The 12,821-nt window shown below is 47.4% G+C and overlaps 1 protein-coding gene across 1 annotated transcript in view; it reads right to left on the bottom strand.

Moving 5' to 3' along the window:
- The window catches only part of LOC126544367 (sperm-specific sodium:proton exchanger-like), an 87,896-nt gene extending 76,012 nt beyond the window's left edge, over positions 1-11,884 (bottom strand). The window contains exons 1-2 of the mRNA XM_050191676.2: positions 11,670-11,884; positions 7,204-7,299 (exon numbers count right to left, since the gene is read on the bottom strand). The gene's annotated coding sequence lies outside the window, so the exon portion shown is untranslated. The remainder of the gene's footprint in view (positions 1-7,203; positions 7,300-11,669) is intronic.
- Between the last annotated feature and the right edge of the window lie 937 nt (positions 11,885-12,821).

Raw genomic sequence — 12,821 nt, 5'->3', positions numbered from 1 at the left:
AGGCGTAGAGTAGCATCGGCCGGAGAGTGCTCAAAACGGTCGATGAGTGCTCTGATGTAGGCGTCACGGCGTTGCTCGTCGGCGAAATGAAGCAGCTATGATACAGAGAATACGCAAGAAGCACTGGCAATATTAGAGGAGTCAGAGTCGTCAACAGGGTAACGCGACAAGCTGTCAGCGTCTTGGTGCAGGCGGCCACTCTTGTACACCACGGAATATGAAAATTCTTGTAGCCTCAAAGCCCAGCGACCAAGCCGACCTGTAGGATCTTTTAGCGAAGAGAGCCAGCAGAGAGCATGATGGTCAGTTACTACGGAAAAAGGGCGACCGTAAAGGTAAGGACGGAACTTCGCAACCGCCCAGACTACAGCAAGGCATTCTCGTTCCGTAATAGAATAGTTGCGCTCCGATGGTGTGAGGAGGCGGCTCGCATAAGCAATTACGCGATCCTGGCCACGCTGACGCTGGGCTAAGACGGCACCTACGCCATGACCGCTGGCATCTGTACGCAATTCTGTAGGGGCATCAGGGTCGAAGTGGGCGAGAATGGGTGGTGAGGAGAGAAGAGTAACGAGACGAGAGAAGGCGGCGGCTTCTACAGTACCCCACGAGAATTGGACGCCTTTCTTCAAAAGATTAGTGAGGGGTCTAGCAATTGCCGCAAAATCTTGAATAAAACGACGAAAGTACGAGCATAGCCCTACAAAACTTCGAACGTCTGCGGCTGTCTTCGGAACCGGAAACTCTCTGACAGCGCGAGTTTTGTCGGGATCAGGCTGTACTCCGGAAGCATCAACGAGATGGCCCAGAAGAGTAATTTGCCGGTGGCCAAAACGACATTTGGACGAGTTAAGTTGCAGCTTCGCCTTTCGAAATACATCAAGTATAGTTGTGAGACGTTCAAGGGAACCGTGCAGGCAGTCAAGGGCGTCGTCTATACGTGGGAGCGGGTAGACGTCCTTTTTTGTAATGCTGTTCAGGTGACGGTAATCTACACAGAAGCGCCACGTGCCGTCCTTCTTCTTAACCAACACCACAGGTGACGCCCAGGGACTCGAAGAAGGCTCAATGATGTTTTTATCGAGCATTTTGTTGACTTCATCTTGAATTACTCGGCGTTCCGACGCAGAAACTCGATACGGTCGTCGGTGAATAGGCGTAGCATCGCCAGTAAGAATACGATGCTTGACCGCGAGCGTCTGGCCTAAAGGGCGATCGTCGATGTCGAAAATATCTCGGTAGGACGATAATACTTGGCAAAGCTCTTCAGCCTGCGCCGAGGACAGGTCCGTTGCAACCATTTTCTTTATATTGGGATCGGCACCCGAGGCTGGCGCGAGGGGCCTGCTAAGCTCGCGAGAATCATCGGCCGATAACGCTGCCACGTATTGGTCGTCGAGACAATCAACGGTGGCAAGGCAAATACCTTGCGGTAGAATTTGCTTTGCCAATCCAAAGTTACAGACAGGCATTCGAGTGCGGTTCCCAGTAATATTAAGTATACTGTGAGGCACTGTAACGTCATACCTTATTGGAATGTCGGGCAGAGGAGTGACGAGGTACTCGCCATCAGGAACTGGTGGGAAAGACCACAGTTCAATGTAGGCTATTGACTTTGGCTGCAGGCGAAGAAAACCGGTGGGACGTAAGCGGCAGTGGGGTGCGTCAGAAGGTTCTGCGAGCATCGGCAACTCAAGGCGAAGGGTACCGGAAGAGCAGTCAATAAGAGCAGAATGTGCGGAGAGAAAATCGAGGCCGAGAATGAGGTCGTGGGGGCAATGAGAAATTACGGCGAAGAGGACAGGAGTGTGGCGGCCGGCGATGCTGACGCGTGCTGTACACATGCCGATGATAGGCACAGTACCGCCATCCGCAACGCGTACGACGCGGGCCGACGCTGGGGTGAGGAGCTTTTTGAGTCGTCGTCGGAAGGCAGCACTCATAACTGAAAGATGTGCTCCTGTATCGATGAGTGCCGTGACAGGATAGCCGTCAACGTCAACGTCAAGAAGGTTTCGGTTCGTGGGTAACGTGAGCAGAGGATTTGAGGGCAGGGTCGATAATGCAGCTTCACCTCCAGAAGCTGCAGTGCCTAGTTTTCCGGCTGGATCCGGGAGGCGATAGGCGGCGAAGAGAAGCGACGGGGTTGGGGCGAACGAGACTGATGGCGTCGAGGTGAGGGCGAGTGGCTGTACCGAAGGTTCGGAGCAGGAGCATCAGCGGCAGTAAATTCATGGCGGCTGGTAAAGGGAACGGAAGGTCCAACGGTGCGGGAATAAGCGGCGGTGTATGTCCGAGGAGTTGGTGGCCATCGGTTGCGACGAGCGACGTGGCCGATGCGACAGCAGTGGAAGCAGATCGGCCGGTCATCAGAGGTACGCCAATCGGACGGGTTGCGGCGAGATGTGGCGGAAAAAGACTGCCGAGGACGAAGAGGGCCGCTAGAGAACCGGGAAACGTTGGGTTGAGACGTGGAACACACAGAGTTCAGACCCATGTTCTGAAATTCCTGTCGGACGACGGCCTGGATCATCGCAATGGTGGTTGCTGGCGGATCGGGAGGCGTCGTGGAGAAAGCTGGCGAACTGGTGGCCTCGAGTTCGCGGCGAACAATACTGGTGACGTCGTCAGAGGTGGTGGTCTGACGTGGTCGACCCTCACATGTCGACGTAGCAGCAGTGTTGGGTAACCGTGTGATGTGGTGTGTAATACGGCGGCTCTTAGCTTGCTCAAGGCGACGGCATTCTTTGATGATGGCGTCGATAGTCGAGACGTTGCCGAAAACAAGCAAATTGAAAGCGTCGTCGGCGATGCCTTTTAGAATATGTGACACTTTATCGGCTTCGGACATACCATCGTCAGCTTTGCGGCATAGAGCTAAGACGTCGAGGATGTAGGAAACGTACGGCTCCGTAGATGACTGTACACGAGACGCAAGAGCCTTTCTCGCGGCAGCCTTGCGCCCAATGGGGTCGCCGAACAGTTCCCGTAGCTTCGCTTTGAAATTGTCCCAACTGGTTATCTCGTCGTCATGCGTTTGGTGCCACACGCGTGGGGTGCCGCCGAGATAAAAGATGACATTGGCGAGCATAATCGTTGGGTCCCACCTGTTATTAGCACTGGCGTGTTCATAGAGTTTGATCCAGTCGTCAACATCCTGGCCCTCCAGGCCAGAAAACACACCTGGGTCGCGATGTGGGGCGACCGTGACGATTGGAGCAGTGGGACATGCCGAAGCCGTTGCAGAGGTGGGCGCGTCACCGGGAGGCATGGTGACGAGCTCGGTGTGCCGACCACTTCTGAGTTCCGTGGTGAGGACGGGGATCGCTGACCTCCACCAGAATGTTGCGTGTGGAAAGACACAGACAGAAGAGGCTATTTACAGGCTATTTACACTGGAGCCAGGCAGCCAGGCTGACACTCGCTCGCGCCAAGCGCACCGCCCAACTTCGTCGTCGTTCTCGCAGCGGCTCATTTCTTGAGCATCGCTTGAGCATATCGTAATACTATCATAGTCATTACAAGTCATTTCAGTCATTATTAGTCTCAACTGCTCACTACTAAGCATCTTTAGTCATTTGTAATCAATTGTGATCATTACAAGCCATCGCTAGACATATTGGTCATTTCAGTCAATATATTAGCTATTACTGCTCACTAGCAAGCATTTTAGTCGTTTGTAATCAATTGTGGTTATTACAAGCCGTCGTTAGACATAATGGTAATTTCGGAGTCATTATTATTAGTCATGACTAGTCATTATTAACCTCTACCAATCTCTATCATAACGTTATCATTCACTAACTGTCACTATCAATCATTTTCCATTCTTTAATCTGTCTTTAATCTGTCTTCATCAGGCGTGATGACTCTTCGGCGGACACTCCGGCGGTCAGGTCTGCACACAAACTTCACCATGAGCTTAGAAAGGCTTCCGCCTTAAAATACTGTTAGCGAAGGACTATTTCTGTTCGACGCGGTTTCAGCTTACCTGAGACCACTCGGAAGATATCACTTTGTCAGCGTGAGAATAAATATATTGTTATAAAAAAAAAGAAAACGCAGGAACGCCTGTGAACATTTTTATTGCGCCTTAGTACGTCTCCCCCCCCTTTTTTCCCCCTTCTTTTCTAGTGTGTTTAGCGCTGCAGCTACTTATTCGGTCAGGTACCAGCAAACCTGCACTTCTCACTTTTCTTGTTTTAGTGTTATGTACGTATAACGCTTTCAAAGAACAAAGTGTAATGAAAACAGTTATCTAAGCTAAGGCTGTCACCTTTTTTATTTCTATAGCACTAATTCTCATCGTTGGACGAGCCTCGCCCGTGGAGTGTGCTTTCTACCCATGGCAGAAGTAAAGAAAGAAAGCGTTAAGCTGAGCCGACTAAGATGCGAGGGCAAGCTGATGACATTATATATATATATATATATATATATATATACATATTAAATGAATTATAGGGTTTTACGTGCCAAAACCACTTTCTGATTACGAGGCACGGCGTAGTGGAGGACTCCGGAATTTTTGACCACCTGGGGTTCTTTAACGTGCACCTAAATCTAAGTACATCGGTGTTTTTCCATATCGAAATGCAGCCGCCATGGCCGGGATTCGATCCCGCAACCTCGTGCTCAGCAGCCCAACACCATAGCCCCTGAGCAACCACGGCGGGTGCGTGTATATATATATGTGTGTGTGTGTGTGTGTGTGTGCGTGTGTGTGTGTGTGTGTGTGTGTATGTGTGTGTGTGTGTGTGTGTGTGTGTGTGTGTGTGTGTGTGTGTACCGATTCGGTATATGTACCCGATTGGCAGAGCATAAAACAGCTGATGGTTTGAAGTAAATGAGACATCAAACACAGAAGACGCCACTTAACACACCCACATAACTGCAACACTTATTTCTGCCCTTGGAATTTTTGCATTTCAAGCCCTAAAGTGGTCACTTCTGCGCTGTTATCTGTTAGCTGTATAACTTCTCTAATCTTACAGGTCATTTATTCGCTATCTTTATATAAATTCTAGTAATGCTACATTTGTTACTCAGCGATATTGTTATACCAAGCAAAAGTATTGTGTTTCACATCGTCATTGGTGATTTCTGCAGCAGTCAAGGAAGCTTTTTCTCTTTTTTTTTTCTTTTAGTGTACCATGTAGCATGACCTGCTTGTTTCTTTTTGTAAAACTGTCTAATACAATGCCCACCTGCTTTGGTCTCACTGAGGCTGGCAGTATCGCAAATAAATAAATAAATAAATAAATAAATAAATAAATAAATAAATAAATAAATAAATAAATAAACGCTAGTTGGAAGTTCAGCTAGCGCCCGTCCTGTCATATTTGTTCATTTCGTCTTCTGTCTTTAACCCGTTTTATGAACACTGCCACGGCAGGCAGTATTACAGCGCAGACACAGTAGCCGAAGGCCAAATGCTGCTGTCCATCGTCAAAAACGGGCCAACATGCCATTATGAGTGCACCACAACCAACGCAACCGCAATGACACACACACACACACACACACACACACACACACACACACACACACACACACACACACACACACACACACACGCACACGCACACGCACACACGCACACGCACACAGATATATATATATATATATATATATATATATATATATATATATATATATATATATATATATATATATATATATATATATATATATATATATATATATATATATATGCTCTCTATATAAGTCTAGCGTGGGCTTCGTTTTTCCCTTTTGTATAAGCACTTACAGGGTTTCCAGCAGGCTGACACAGTCGAATGCCCTGAGAAGAACGCGTTGAGGGACGTTGGTGGAAATGGAATGAATCGAGCCCGCCGTTCGCGGTTTAAGTAGGAATTATAATTTCAAATTGGCAAGAAAGTCTAAAAAAAAAGAAGAACCAGTAAATGGCGCGAACTGGCGCGCTGAAGCCTTGTATACTTCGGATCTATATAGTCTATGAGATTACTGCGCGTAAGTCGGCTGTTATTAAGTATATACCGCATGCCGATTGCCTACGTACAATTGCGATTCGTATATATTATCAGTATTTTGCGCCTTATTGTATGCCTATATTACGAAGTAACGAAAAAGTCAATCTGTTGTGTGTGTCCAATCTTGGAAGAAAAAGAAAGAAACGCCGGCGACGAGGACGTCGCGTGCTCACGTCTTGCTCTCGTACGGGTACTGCAAGGCGGCGAGCAGGCGTGCCTCCGTCTTCTTTTGGATCATGCCCGACCGGTACTGCTTCTGGTAGCTGACCTGCAACGTTGTTGGAACGTTTCTAGTAAGTCGCATTGGCTTCGACTGTAACTTAAGTTCTGAAGCTTCGTCTGCCACAACCACGATCTGACTGTGAGGCAAGCCGTATACGTATAGTATAGTAGGGGACTGGGGAGTAATTTTTTTTTTTACCGCCTGCGGTTTCTTGAGCGTGCACCAAACGCGCAGGAAAAAAAGAAAGAGCATTCTCGCATTCCGGTTCCCATCGGAATACGGCCGCCGCGACCAAGATCTAACTCACGGTGTCCTGCTGAGCAGCGCAACTCCATAGTGAGGGAGCTGTATTTACGAGTATACATACGTAATACTGCGGCGGGCGCCTGGAAATGGCGTTGAAGAGGGAGCTGCGCGGTGCGAGACAAAGCGATTTCGCGGTAGAGCAGCTCCGCGACAAGCGCCTGTATATTTATATTTATTTATTTACTTATTTATTTATTTTATTTATTGACCTATTTATTTACTTATTTGTTTATTAGTGTGGCTGACAGATTACATAATTATCGGGATGCTGGAGACGAAAGGCCACATCAACGGTGCTCGGGCCCAATTACGATGCCACGATACACGTAAAACATACAAATGCTTTTTTTTGTGTGATAACCCCTATAGCTGGGACGATTGTAATAAAATTTGTTGCACTTGAGGGAAAAGCTTAAATTTTCAGTGACTGTTCGGAGCAGAATTTTTACGTAAGGCTTGAATATTGCCGAGTATCGGTAAGTTAAAAAAAAGAACAAACAAAACAACAACAAAAAAATAAACAAATAGAAGCACGAAGTTTACAAATTCGTAGCTCTGCACCAAGAACAAGCATCATAGTTCTGTAAACTGCACCCGGTAAAGGACATTCAAAGCGGAGAAATTTGATGTAGTAATTAATATCCAGTCTACGCCTACACTCACCCTCTGTATGCGGATGGCGTTTTCGATAGCAAACTCGTAAGCCTTCATGTTGGCGGCTTCCTGGTCTGCACTGAAGTTTTCAATTGGGTGTTCGTTCTGAAAAAAAAAAGGAAAAAAGAAAGACGCTTGCCATCATTTCGCAGACTACTGGTACGTACAGCCGTATTCCTAAATCCTGCGAACTTAAAGGACTGCAGGGTATACGTCTGAGATGTACATTTGATTGAGAAGAATCCAGAACATCGAGAGTGCGGCCAGTTTATAAGTTCGGAGGTGCATAGCGTGTTGGCCCAGTGTAGCAACTGAAATGCTTGTGTTTGTATGCACGAGGGGCTAACTAAACGGAAGCTGTAACACCAGCGCACGCATGCACCAGGAAACGCAGGCACGCTAAAACTAAAAATAAAAAAAAATAATTCTGGAGTTTTACGGGCTGTGCGCTCGGGATCAAGCCCATGACCTTGCGCTCGGTTGCAAGGCCTACTGAGGCACTGTGTGTAAACTTATGGAGACGCTCACACGCAAGCACGCATGCACACAAAGAACATTGGAGCGCTTTGCCTGGCCGTTCGTTAAAGGGAAGCTGAAGAGTCTGTCGAATTCAATAAGACGCTCATATACGGATGCGGGAACCTTATAAACCGTGCGCGTAAAGTTCTGGGCGGGTTTTTTCACTTAGGAACGACGTAATCGCCGGTTAAAATTGCGCTGTCGCTCCGCCCCCCGTCGAGCGCCGCGCGCTGCTGCTGACGCTGACGATGCGAGCGGAGACCGGAAAACGCGGCGTAGTGACGTCAGCACTGGTGTTCCGCTCCTTCGCAGTCTCCGTGACCGTGCCTGACCGCGCTTGTTTCTGCGTGCGTGCCGTCATAATCTGCCTCGCTCGAGCCTGCATTCTTTTGTTTGTGTGTATGTAGAGTGGTAGTTGACGTGCGCAGCATCAATTGAAGTGGTGGGCCGACCATGCCGGCGTTCTGTGCAGCCTACGGTTGCACGAACACAAGCGGCCGCGACGATGTTCCATTACTTCCCGCAAGACAAGAAGCTTGCAGCTAAGTGGGAGGTTGCTGCGAATGGAAAGAATTTCAAGCGCTCAAGGACAACAGTGCTGTGCTCCAACCACTTCCGTGACGACGATTACTACCAGAGTTTATCAATAATACGTGAATGAATGAGAGTACAAATTTCTGCTAGCGAGCTTTCTAAACGCAGCGCGAAAAGGTCGGTGCAACGAACGCACAAAGGCGAGACGGGTGCGGGCGGACGGATGGTAACTGGTCTTGGGAGACCTTATGAATACACGAACTCGTTCAAACCTGGATTTTGATTTATTGCTAGCTCCTTCGTGTTTGCAGGCTGAACGGAAGGTACATGTTCATCTCCCACCCTTGACGCAGGTTTCGTCGCAAACCGCCGTTAATTTTCTATTCGCACGTGTGTTGTGAAACAGCCAACATACAGCTATTATAATGCAGTGCAAGTGTAAAGTTTTCATGTGTTTGAAATCCGGCGCACGCCAAGACGCTGCGCTCCCCCTCGCGCACATAGAGAAACCGGCTGTCTCACGCAGCCGACGGAATTCGCCGCCTTTAGGCTCCGGTTACGAGTAGCGTGCGGATGGCGCGCTGATGAAGGCCACTACACGTGCTACAAGAGCCGAAAAACTTTTCCCACATGTAAACCGTCTGTGTAGATTGCCGACAGCTTTGGGGCAGCGCAAAAATGCCGACGATCGCATCCCTCCTTACGTTCCACGAGGAGGCATGCAGGAACATAACAGTACATTTGTTTGCCCGGAAACGAACTCACTGGATCGCTGAATACAGCTTTGCAAAAAACATACTCACCAAAGAACATTTCTAACACGAGGAGATGCTAACACTTCGCTTTCGTTCGCGTCGAAAGTACTGCTTGCTACCAGCATCTTTTGCTTCTTTTGAGGCCGGCTACGCATACATGTAGGGAGCAACGCCGAACTCCTCGGAGAGACGCAAGCTATCGAAATTTAACATTACCGTATCACCAAACCACCTTGCACCGTGCTTCATGTGTAGCAGCAGCGGCCGGTCCGGACGAACACCAATGTTGACGTCACGAGGCGCCCGACCAATCACAGGCGGAAACGAGGCGCGCGAGCTGCCCGAGTCTACTGCTGCACTTTTCGTCGAAATAAAATCTATTTGCGCTTTATTTCGCTCAATTTCGATGCGATATTCGGATTCAGAGGGTTGAAAACCATTACGTACAGCTCTTCCCTCATTTTTTCTGGAAAACTCTTCAGCTTCCCTTTAGGCGCACTATACTTAAGACGATACAGATGGTTTACGGAATGGCACTTACCTAACAACCAGCAGCGCGCAATGTGCACTGACATACGTATCAGAAGTTAACTATAGCGTCTGCTAAAGGTCAATATACAGGAGGGCGACCAAGATAGCTTTGTAGCCGGTAAAATACTTAAGCGCGCTACTTCCAGGTCCAAGTCAATTGTATAGTCAAAATTTGATTTACCGTAACCCGATTCAACAAAACTTTCAATTTAACGAAGTACTTCCGATTCCTCTGTACAGAGGAATCGAAAGCACTTCGTTAAATGAATATATGTGTACACATTTATTCATAAAGAGACATATGCGTTGAAAAAGTAACGAAGTGAATTCAACGTCTCGCCCAATTTGACGAAGCGGACATTAGCGGCAAACAAAAAAATGAAATGCATAATCGACTAATTGACAAAAAGTCCCTAATTAAATGTTTAACTAACTACCTCATGGCCCATATTGCAATTTACAAATTCTAGCGGGTGAGACTGCAAGGCACATCCAGTTGAAAATGATTGCGCGAATTGCACCAGTTACGAGATATGCGCCGTCAGATTTGCGGTGAAAATGTACTGTCGTTCCACTTACTTTCTTAACAAATTGTCGTTTTATGCACTGAAGCACAAAAGTAGCTGGAACGCCAGTGCATTTCTCCGCAAAGTTCGGGAATTAATATTTCGAAACCGGTGTCATCCTTAGAATTATTTCCAGGTGGATCCGCCTTGCGAACTCCCCGACTAGAATGTGTGAATTGCAATATGTGCCCTAAGGTAATTAGTAAAAGCCTAATTAGTGATTTTTGTTAATTAGTCGATTGTGCATTTGAATTTTTTTCGCTAATAATGCCCGCTTCTTCGAGTAGACCAGCTCAAGGGCTAGAATTGTGCTATCTACCACAGGCAATTCTTACAAATATTGGAAGTCTTCGCTGAAACACCCGGTATCACCAGCTGTAGGGGCATGTACTTAAATGGAAGCTTGCTTCTGAGCGTATCCCCTATTCAAATACACGTAAATACATGTGAAACGAAGAAACAGTCAAGACATCCACTAAACTAATTTCAATTAAATTCGTTGTCTTTAGGAGCGAAAGCCGAACTCTACCAACTGTAGAAAGCATTACTTTTATTTAAGGCATGAGTTTTAAGAAAATTGCAAATACGTTAAAAATGGGCAGTGTTCAAATAAGCGGTGACGCTACAGCCAACGGTTCGACAAGGGGGACTTATCATCAACGGGACGAAAATTGATAAATTAAAAACAAAAACAAAAAACAAAAGCTTTTGACGCACGAAGTTTGCAAATCCCTAATACTGTACCAAAAACAGATATTGCATTTGTGCAGCAAAACCTCGTCAAATTCGGTACTGTGCGTGCCAAGAAAAACGATTTCACCGTTAATTTCGATAGAAATTCCAGAGCTAAAGCTTCCTCTTTATTGGCGATTTTCTCCTCTTCTCTCTGTTACGTATGGACGTCCTGAGACTCATATCATGAAAACTAGAGGCTTTTACAACTTCTGTCAGCGAATATAGAGACGTGCCTAGCACTTTTAATTTAATTCCACTTAGATTTGAGCTATAATCGGACAATTTTTGCCAATATTTCTCCCTTATCTAAATGGAACGACGTTCCACACAAAAACACAATATGTGGAATGACGTCCAAGACATTCATTCATTCATTCATTCATTCATTCATTCATTCATTCATTCATTCATTCATTCATTCATTTTACTTCTGCATTTTATACACGAGAAATGCAGGCAATAAGAAAAAAAGAAGTAAAAATAAACGCTTGTTCCATGACAGCTTGACGAGATCCACGCATGTACCCAGGCATATGCTAGCAGACAGTTCTTAAAACAGATTTAGAATTGTTTGGCTTTTAAATACACGTAATATTTTTTTGGAGCCTCGAGATTTTATGCGAAACGCCGTTCAATTTTGATAAGGACAATATTTGCGAAAGAAGAAATGAACGTTCACAGCTAGAGCCTAAGCTGAACTAGGTTAAGAGTGTGGCTACGTACGGTCACAATAGGCGCGTCGCTATCACCCGCAACGGCCATATATATAATGGGCGAGGCAGCCCACCTATAAACCCCCCACACACACGCCGGTGGCACACATGTACACACGCACAGCGACTCCGTCGGCGTCCCTCATGGCGGCCAGCTGCACGGCGGTCGACCCCTTGGCCGACGGCTTGCGCAGGTCGGTGACGTAGGTGCGCCCGGTGACCCAGCGCCAGTCGACGGGCACGAAGCGCGCCTCGGCGCGCTCGGCATGCGCCGCCACGCGCGACGTGTGGCGCAGGTAGCGCAGCGCGTTGCGCAGCGTCAGCCGCTCCAGCTCCGAGTCGCTCACGTAGCCTGCGGTCGAACGCGCGACGTTGCGCGCTGCACAACGGAACGCGGGCACCGCGGCAACAAAAATAACATCGCAGAGGCTGGCGATATGGGCTTGTTGGTCGGTCGTCATCGAAAGCTATAGCGCAACGAAACAAGGACGCAAGAAGAAACGGAGACGAAAATGAGCGCTAACTATCGTCGACGAAAATTTACTTCCGGGATCGGTCATATACCCTCAAACAACCACGTGCACAGCTATGATATCAACGGTGAAGATACGTGATGACTGTGACAGATACGTATGTCCGATCCCGGAAGTAAACTTTCGTTGTTGATAGCGTTTGTCTTCGTCTTCGTTTCTTCTTGTGTCCTTGCTTTGTTGCGCTGTACAGGTACCTTTTAAAACAAGATCGAATCCTTGGGAAGACGATGTTGTCAACTACATATTATTTCGTTGATGTACGAGGGAGACCTATTTGGGAGGGGAGCGCAGGCGGGCCTATATTGCGAAAGTTTGGGCGCTGCGATAACAACACTCGGGGTTTCCCGAGCAGTTCCGTTATTCCAATAGATATGTAGGTATGCCGTAGGAACACGTAGGTGTTCGCGACGCAGATTCGGCGCGTCCCGTAACATTTGCGCGGGAAAACGGAAGCGACCGGGAAGGCTCGCTCTTGCAGAACCTGGGTTGTCGCAGTTCGCGAACTTACCTATGAATGTCAAGATGTTTTCGAACAGCATCACATTGATCAAGTCGACGAAAATCATGGCGCTTGCGACGTGGACGATTCCCTACAAAAGAAAAGAAGCCATAATGATGAATGAGACCGTAATTAGAGGAGCTGATTATTGTACCGCAATTTTCTGATAACGAATGCGCTTTGCATTGCTATATACCTGACCGCAGAGCCCACTTACATTTACAAAGCACGTCTTCTAATTC

Source organism: Dermacentor andersoni, chromosome 3, assembly GCF_023375885.2.
Source record: "Dermacentor andersoni chromosome 3, qqDerAnde1_hic_scaffold, whole genome shotgun sequence".
Classification (NCBI taxonomy): Eukaryota; Metazoa; Arthropoda; class Arachnida; order Ixodida; family Ixodidae; genus Dermacentor; species Dermacentor andersoni.
Note: the sequence above shows the minus strand (reverse complement) of the source record. Positions and strands in the feature narration are given on the sequence as shown.